Source organism: Symsagittifera roscoffensis, unplaced genomic scaffold (assembly GCF_963678635.1).
Source record: "Symsagittifera roscoffensis unplaced genomic scaffold, txSymRosc1.1 SCAFFOLD_341, whole genome shotgun sequence".
In the NCBI taxonomy this organism is placed as follows: Eukaryota; Metazoa; Xenacoelomorpha; order Acoela; family Convolutidae; genus Symsagittifera; species Symsagittifera roscoffensis.
Genome location: NW_026971486.1, coordinates 21,441 through 30,960, shown reverse-complemented (window position 1 = coordinate 30,960; position 9,520 = coordinate 21,441). Strand labels below are relative to the sequence as shown.

The 9,520-nt window shown below is 33.6% G+C and overlaps 1 long non-coding RNA gene across 2 annotated transcripts; it reads left to right on the top strand.

Moving 5' to 3' along the window:
• Nucleotides 1-1,036: 1,036 nt before the first annotated feature.
• Nucleotides 1,037-7,539, top strand: LOC134856466 (uncharacterized). 2 transcript variants are annotated; one of them, XR_010164818.1, is made up of 5 exons: nt 1,037-1,357; nt 1,537-1,619; nt 5,344-5,443; nt 5,629-5,762; nt 7,456-7,539. It is a non-coding gene; the product is annotated as an uncharacterized LOC134856466 (long non-coding RNA). The 2 variants fall into 2 exon arrangements; XR_010164817.1 differs by lacking the exon at nt 1,037-1,357 and having other exon boundaries at nt 1,472-1,619.
• The last annotated feature ends 1,981 nt before the right edge of the window (nt 7,540-9,520 follow it).

The window sequence follows — 9,520 nt, the reverse complement described above, 5'->3', positions numbered from 1 at the left end:
TTTCATAACATCGAGTGAAACACCAAAGTTCAAAGTTCTATTCAGGCATGATCAAATTATATGTGAACTTAAAGAACATTGCGCTTAACAATAAAGACCATTTATCCACGGGGGAAAGGACCAACACAATAGCTGTACAGCTCATCACGGCGAACCGCTGTTGTGCCCCTGTTTAAGAACTACATGCTATTTTTTTTGGTTATTTTTCTGGGCTGGGTAATGTTGCCTCACCCTCAAGCAACGAGCGCGGATCATGGTGGGCCTCGATCATCCGACCTTTCGATTAAGAGGCGGAGACGTAACCACATCACCACCGCTCCCCCATTTCACATATAGTTTACAGATGCTTTGATCTGCTCTAGCTTTTAATTCGACTACCAACTAATATTTTAAAAAGTTGGCCCGTTTAACAGTTTTTGTTTGAATTATATTTCATAACATCGAGTGAAACACCAAAGTTCTATTCAGGCATGATCAAATTATATGTGAACTTAAAGAACATTGCGCTTAACAATTAAGACCATTTATCCACGGGGGAAAGGACCAACACAATAGCTGTACAGCTCATCACGGCGAACCGCTGTTGTGCCCCTGTTTAAGAACTACATGCAATTTTTTTTTGGTTATTTTTCTGGGCTGGGTAATGTTGCCTCACCCTCAAGCAACGAGCGCGGATCATGGTGGGCCTCGAACATTCGACCTTTCGATTAAGAGGCGGAGACGTAACCACTTCACCACCGCTCCCCCATTTCACGTTTACTTTACAGATGCTCTGATCTGCTCTAGCTTTTAATTCAAAAGTTGGCCCGTTTAACAGTTTTTGTTTGAATTATATTTCATAACATCGAGTGAAACACCAAAGTTCAAAGTTCTATTCAGGCATGATGAAAATATATGTGAACTTAAAGCTTCAAAGCTTGAGGTTTAGTCGACTCGAAAAATTATGTTTAAGTTTCGGACATTAATGTCATAACACGGAACAAGCTCTAGTTTAAATATTGTCGTTTCATCTCAAATTTTGTTCCGATAAGTTCAATAAGAAAATGTTATTTCAGCTATGACATCCTTTAATTGACATTTCAATCTTCAAAACCAAATCTACATATATTACCATATATTACGAATCTTATTTAAATTACTCGGAAAAGACACTTGATTTTCTGGTAATAGAAAAAATCATGCTCGTTTCATTCAAAATTTTAGTTTTAATGACACTTTTATGTTACTCCAATTCTAGAACCACCCAAAGTAAATCTGACGATCCAGAAACAATATCCAAACTCGCTGGAACTTCCTTAATTGTCAATGGCTTTGACGCTCCGTCGTCTCGTGCTTTCTTTGTTACCATCCACTTCAGGCATTGTTTTCTTTTCCCTTCGAAAAGCTAATTGAAAGTTCTTTCGATTATTCAATATTTCGCTCAGCTTGATTTTTATGCCCAGATATACACTTCAAATTCGCATTTGAGCTTTCTAAAAAATGCAATATACTTTATCTGTTTTATCGGGAGGAGGGGAAAGAAAACGAGTCATTCAGAAACTGGAAAGAATTCTGTGGAGCAGCAATTATTGACACTTTTTGGGTACTTACAGCTGCACATTGTGTTCATTTAGCACCAGGTAAAAAATTGAAATGAAATGGCACAGAAATTGGTGTAAATAAGTCGATAGATTGGCGGAAGCTAAAAAACCTGCAAAATAGATTTGGATTTTGTTAGCTCTCTAAACTACAAAACTGCCCCCCCCCCCCCCAATAAAGAACGAACTCAAAGGCTCAGCATATGTTTGTTTTGTAGCTTGCAACGCATCTCCCCCCTTTGGCAATAGGGGAGGATGAAAATTAGTTTATGGGATCCGTATTTTTTTTATGTTTCACTTGCAATTTCTGCAAAAACCTTCTGCAAAAATCTTTTTACCGAATAGCCAGGAAAAAATGCAATTGCAACCAAAAACTGCCAGCAGTTTTTATTTTCCGCCCAGTTTCCGTAAACATTCTCACATCCTGTGATATAAATGTTATAAGATATTAAGTGTTTTATGATGCCTTGTTTCATGTTCTGACTACGCACTTGTTTTCGCAAAATTTGCGAAATAAAAAACTTGGGAAGTTTTTCACGAAAGGCTGTTCGGTTTATATTAAAAAAAGTTTGCTCTGCATTTTTTTCGATGGTCGTTGTTTAGAACGTCAAGGGGTTATGAATGATGTTGACGAGTAAGACGGGAGGTTGTTTGAAAATGGGCCTAATATAAAGAAAAGAGTCCAAATTTCATACGTTTTATTGCAAAAGACGAGGCTTTGAGTCGGATTTTGCAGAAATATCAAAAACAAAAGACAATAAAAGCATTTTTTTCCATAGATTGCAGTTAGAAAATTGATAACAAAGACCCCGTACAGAAACAAAATGAAAATACAGATATGCCCAGGGTTAATCCATTTGTTGTGAGATTGCATATCTGTCCTGAACTGTATCAGACATGTTCAGACCTGGAAGATACAAAAATTTTAATGTTACAGAAAAAAAATAAAAAAAACAGATATGCCCAGGGTGAATCCATTTGTTGTGAGATTGCATATCTGTCCTGAACTGCATCAGACATGATCAGATCTGAAAAAAAATTTTTTTGAAATTTTCGAATGAATTTTCAACTTTTGTCACGTGTCTTGTTTTTATCATTGAAAATAGTTATTTTAACAAATAACACTAAAACTCGTTTAGAAATCACGTACTTGTTTTCAGTTTTTGAAAAGTACGTATAGAAAAAAAATCTACAGACGTAGAGCTTTAGAATAATGTGTTTGTAATAATTCTGGAACGAAAAGTCGGGTGGCTAGAAATAAAAACCTGCGAAACAACTTTTTTTCAGCTTTTTTCTATTATTCTAAGCTTATTGACATTTCTGATAATTAATTTACCGATTAGCTTATAAAAGTTGATTTTTTTTTTCTGTTTTTCTCCTCTTGGACCCATTCTGCTCTCAACCGTTCTGCCTATTGACTGGCCACCGTGTGGCTTTTAAGAAATTTAAAATGTTAATTCAATGCTATGCATGCTTTGCATAACAAGTGATTCAAGGCTCCATTTAAATAACACATAGAATTGAAATAACACATAGAATTAAATAACAAGTGAAATAACACATAGAATTGAAATGCATACCTTATTTGACTATGCACTATATTGAAAAATATTAAAATAAACTTCGCGAAATGGAATAAAATAATGTTCTCGAAAGTGTTGTCATTGACTGATGTAAAAAATTTATCAAAACTGTTTTTAGACACTTGAATCGATCTGCCCCGGAGTCTTTGTGAAATTTTAGTGAGTGGAAATCTATCCAACAAAAACTTGGAAACCAGATCTGAGCATCTTAAAATCTTGCCTTTATCAGATCTTGTCCAGACATGGTGCTTGTTTCGTTTGGACATGGACATGTCTGAATCAGGACTGAGGCAGGTATGGATTCTATCACAAAAGCAGATCTGCTCAAGGTCTGATTCAGACCTGGAACATATATGGGTCAGATCTGAACAGATCTGCACCAGGTCTGACCCATGTGTGCCCCAGGTCTGAATCAGACCTTGAGCAGGTCTGCTTTTGTGATAGAATCCGTACCTGCCTCAGTCCTGATTCAGACATGTCCATGTCCAAACGAAACATGCACCATGTCTGGACAAGATCTGAAATAGGCAAGAATTTACGATGCTCAGATCTGGTTTCCAAGTTTTGTAAGGTACGGGACACCACAAAGTGGAAGCCAATAGATTCTAATTAATTTTGTTGTTATGATGTTGACCAATTAAAATTGCATTGATAATGTTTGATTTTGGACTAATACTGGACATTACCGACAACATTTCTTAAAACATCGAGGAGCAGTTTTTTTAAATACATCGAAATCACGTGAAAAAAAAAACAAACCGATGATCTAACAGTTTCAATTTTCTTAGGGCAAAATTTATTGTGTTCGAACCCAAAAAAACAGGCAAAAAAACTCTTGATCCAAGTCGTTATATGAAAAAAGAAAAGAAAGCTAAATTATTCAAAAATAAAAAAATCGAGCTTCTGATTTTCGGCTAAAATATTTTGGTTTTTAAAATAATTTCTGCATCATAGTTTCCTGTTTTTTCAAAGGATCATTATTTAGTTTTTAAAGTTAGCTATTTAAAAACAGTTTGTAATATATTTTTGGGCTCATAGATTAGATCACATATACTAAAAGCTACATCCATGAAAAAAATCAGCAATTTTTTTGAGAAAAAAAAACTTTTTTTACCGCTCTCTTCAAAAAGAAAACAATGTTTTGGGTTGATTTTCAACCTCAACTTTCAAAAGTGATTTTTTATTGACTATAGAAAATGTTCTCCATACTTTTTTCAAGTATGAAAATTTTCGATTGCCGTTTTTTGTAGAAAATTCAAATCCTGGTGAATTTACAAGAAATAATCGACAACTTTTAGAACCACAACGAATTGCAATAAAAAATAACTCGTAACAAAAGGCAGCCTGAAAAAAATGCTTAGCCTCGATCCGCTGCTCTTACATCAGACGCGAGTGTTAAAATAACTTTTTTAACCTCTTTTACTACTTTGCCATGTATATTGAATAACAGCAATTTAATACTACAAAATAATCAATTTAAAATACAAAGCTGAATTAGGTTACCCACACAAAACGGATGAAACTTGAAAATCAAAACGCGTTTTTCTAATATTTTTTAAATAACGGCACAAAAATTACCGATTCAGCTGCTGACAAAACTCTAGCACATGGCCCGAGAAAAAATTATCAATTATAAAAATTTCTCATTTTTGTTTAAAAAATACTACATCTTAAGCGTATTTTTTAATTAAAGAAGTTTTTGGGCCCAGTTTTTGCGAAATAACATGCACCATGTTGATTTTGCTGAAATTTTCAACAAGAAGGTTTTCATCGTTGTTGTCTAAATTTACCCAGTTTATGAAAAACGTGTTTTAGTTATAAAGCTTTATTCGTTTTGTTCGGATAATTTAAATCAGCCTAGTAATCTAAAAGAATTCTTTGCTAACAAAAATAAGGTTCATTTGCTGTTTTCCAATATAGATATAAAACTGCTTTTTGCCTCTCATGACTAGAAATTTTGGTCCATGGGGGTCAACTGAACTTCGGCAATTACTTCCACTAAAAGGTTTTGCAGTTACACTTTTTTCTAACTTTCTGTATATAAGTTTTTGATAGAAAAACAACAGAAAAATCTATTTGTTGTTTTTTTGTTGTGCCGTTCGCTTATGTACTTTTTAATCATAGTTTTTTGTATTTCAGTATAACAGTTTGGTATTTCTGTTTTATTTATCTGCTGCTTTCAGTCTCAGATATTTTTGTGTTGGTCGATGACGCGCTATTGGCTCTGCCGGTGTACCCTGTGAGAAAACTTCATAGCGTCCAGGCAAAGTTTTATCCAGCAAGGTAACGCTAAAATTTTTTCGAGCCAATCTAAAATTTAGCGATTATTAAGAAAAAAAATATATTAGATAAAAGTTAACAAAAAAGATATAACGATAACTTAATTTCAAATTAATGTAAGACTCCATTTTGTGATGAACCTTGTATTTTTTCTATGTATAGTTTATTCTGTACCGTTTTGTTTGTAGCTTCGAAATACGGGGGCGAGTATTAAGAAATGATATCGCGCTTCTTAAACTTCGGGAGCCGATTTTGGAAAGGAGCCGCATTCTGCCTATTTGCCCTCACCTCCTCCATCCTGCATCTGATTTAACTCTAATTGGTTGGTATCTTGACAGTGAAGAAGTTTTTCTTGTAAGGTTTCGCATAAATGCTGTAAGCCACAAAAAAAGCAGTGTTAAGTTTCTAGGTCAAACACGAGAAAATTTCTAGCGCTAGAGCAAGGAAAAAGTGACCAAGACGGCGTATAAAGACAAAATTTTGAAAATTTCGAGTAATTTGATCTCACTTCAGCGTATCTGCAATAGCTTTCGTGAATATTCATGAAATTTCCAACGAAAAATAGTAAAATAGTTTTTTTTTTATTTCAAAGCACATTTTAAAAATCAATTAAGAACAACAAAAACAAGCCAGCGAGTGGGACTGATTGAGACAAATAGGACTGCAAAGAAAACCAAGCAAAAAAATTAATTCGAAAAAGCAGCCAAGAAACACAACTATCAGCTTATGAAATCAGCGTTTTGTACTTAGTAATCAGCTAAAAATGAGTAGTTAGTTTCTCTCGAGCCGAATTATAAAACATTACTACTAGAAAAATGGTTGTTTCAAAACAAAAAAGATTTTAACGTTTAGTTTTTAAGATTTCAAATATTTATTCCGCAACAGACTTGAATTACATTAAAAAAAAACATTTTTAGCACTTTTACCGACACAATGAAAGGGTTTTTTCATTAAAACACAAACGAAAACCATCATATTTTTGGCCGAGCAAAGCTTTTTAGCGGAAAAAATTTGAAAGAAAATATTTTGGGGTATAATTAGTAAGTTGAGAAATTACATGAGATGAGGCAACTAAGCCAAAAGTTTTCCCGTTTTTTTTTCCAATTCGCTACGTCTTTAGGAAGGAACCTAAAAGTTGTAGTTCAACAATAAAGCAACGAAAATCTTTTTTCAGATTTGTAAAAATGTTGTTTATGTGAAAATTTTGACTTCCCAAGTACGCGACACTTGCTCCTGCAATTCTAAAAACTGATAATTGAACCGCATTAATTGTCCCTTATAGGCCAAAATGGCAATAATCAAACCATAATCAAAACATCATAATTAAGAAAAATCTTGCAGATGAGTTACCTTTCAATGAGCTCATCGCATCAATTTCCTTCAAATGAGTTTTTAAAGTTTCCGTCGAAAGTTTAAATCAAAATTATCTGAATAAAATATATATTCCTAGTTTTCTTTCTTCTTCGAACATGGAAACAATTGACCTCAGGTGTGAAAGTTATCACGTTTAAAATCTTACAACACTGAGAGTTGTACGGAAACTTTCGACGGAAACAAGATCACATTAACTTGTTTGGCTTCAAGAAAAAACTTTAAACTGAAGTCTGTTCGCATGACAAAGGATCAAAAGATTTGGAAAAACTTTTAACCAAATGATTTTGAAAAACAATATAAGCAAAATTAGCTAATAAAACTGATAATATCTCTCTGTACGTTAACAGCAACCGGTTTTTGCCAATACCAACTGTTCTCATGAACAAAAAAGGTTTTTGGTCAGAAGAGCTCACATTTTGTATCATTCATCCTTCTTGATTGAGTTACAATTAGCTCGCTTCGTTCGATCCTACAATCGATGGATAAAAAAACGATAAATGACCCGTTCAACTTTGATTTTGAGACAATTTTTGCAGTAAAACAAATTGATGACTTTTTGATACGCTTCAACCGTTCAATTTTTTTCATTTTTTAAATGCCGCTTTTTGTCTTAGGAGTTGAGTGATGATATGTGTTTTTAGGTGCGAGTGGTCTAGGTAGACACTCGCCGCTGAATGACAGCTATCCATCAACCTTGCAGGATCATTTTAAGCCGCTGCTCGATTTCAAAAAAAAAGATATAAAAAGAAAATAACAAAAAAACCATTACGAGGCCAAACAAAATATTTGCTGAATTTTAAACAGATTCCGCAAAAAGACAGCTCTCGTTGATTATTTTTTCAATTTGTGTTTTTTTTTTCGTCGACAAATTTTGAACATGTTTGAAGACTTTTGTCTCTGGGTTCCAATTGTGCGCCTATTCATTTCACAATTAGCCTCGTAATGAATTTTTTGTGAAATACCTTTGGGATATTTTTTGAAAAATTGCGATTAGATAGTACAGAAACTTCAGCAGAGATTTATGAATGGACTAGAATTTCTGCAACAGCAAGTCGTAGAATAGCCCAACACTTCAAATCCAGCGTTGAACGAGCCTTGCAAATCTAAGTGAACAGTCTCCGCCCTAATTTATATAATAAGTTTATGCAGTGTTAGGCCTAAACGTGGTATGCTGAAATCTGATTGGCTGACAGTATTGCTTTTAACCGAGTTCACTTTCTCATCTCGATTTTGAATTAGGGAGGAAAATGTTCACTTTGTCCTTATTTGGTTTTAAAATGCTTAAAGTGATCATAAAAGGAGGCTCTTTTCTTTCAATCCTACTTCGAGTCAGGAATAAATCCACTGGAACTTCGACTGTGTCCAGAAGACAACATCTGTGTTGAAAGTGCAACCAATTTAGATGCAAATATATGCCACTTGGATGATGGAGGCCCACTTTACCTTTTCAAATGCGGAACTTTTGTACCCAGTTGTGTTTATGGAGTTGCAAGTTATTACAAAAGTCGAGTGTCTACTATCGGCCCAGGTCCCATTTGCAATGCAGGTAGTTTCTTTGCAAATGTGCCAAAATTTCGCGACTGGATAAACTTGATTATGCTCCTGAAATGAGAAAGCGGAGGATATTTCTTCAGCAGGTCGCAGAAAGAGAAAAAAAAATTTATAATCCAAAACTCGTGTTATAATTTTCCACGGGCTCTATCATCATAAACACTATCTGATGCGACCAGTTTTGCAACAGTAAAAATTTAAAGTTTTGATTGGAGAGTTTTTGTTTCTACGACTCAAAATAATCAAACATCTTTATTAGAGCTTATTTTGAGCTTCTTTTGGGCTTACTTTTTCTAAAATATACAAAATCTGAGATTTCTTGTAAAAGATTGAGCTTTGAAAGAAGTCAGTTTTGGGACAATTAAACGAGAATATACCTTTTTGAACCAGTTTTAAACTAATATTTATAACCATTTTTATTCTTGATAAAAATATCTCTATAACACATTTCTTACTTGGAGCAATTAGATTCATTTCCAAGCAAAATTCATCTTGATGTTGTATTACAATACTCTATAACTTAATAACGACTGATAAAAAGATAAACAAGTTGTTCCCATTATCAAAATCTGCAGTAATTTTCAAAAACTTTGTAAAATTAAAAATTAATTATTAAAATGCAAAAATTAGTTAGTAGATGAAAGTTATTCTTATTAGGTTTATAATTTTTCTTGCTTTCCAAGGAGCCTTATCCTCTCCCGTTCTCTTCATTCTCGTTTCCTCATCTGAAACACAAGCAAAATTGTTTCAAAAACTAAAATTATTTTAATTCACAACCTTACATCCATTTCTTCCTAAATTTTAGTATTCTAAATTTCCTAAAACTTAAATCTAAACCTTATCAAGGCTTATCCTTGTTTTGTGCTAATATTATTTTTAAAACCTAGATCATCAAGGTTTTCCTTGGATCTTTTAATTTTTTTTTAATTATATATTTTTTAGTTTTAATCTATTTGATCATCAATGCATCACTTGCATCAATCAGAACAAACCTTGTTCCGCCAAACTTCTAGAAAACAGTGTCAAATGACCTCAAACTTCGATTCAGTCTCCAATCCCTATCATCGAACCAGGACTAACTGAAATTTTTTAACAAAAACAAACCATTTCAATTAGGATAAACAGTGAAGAATAAGCACTTCGGCAAGCTACGCC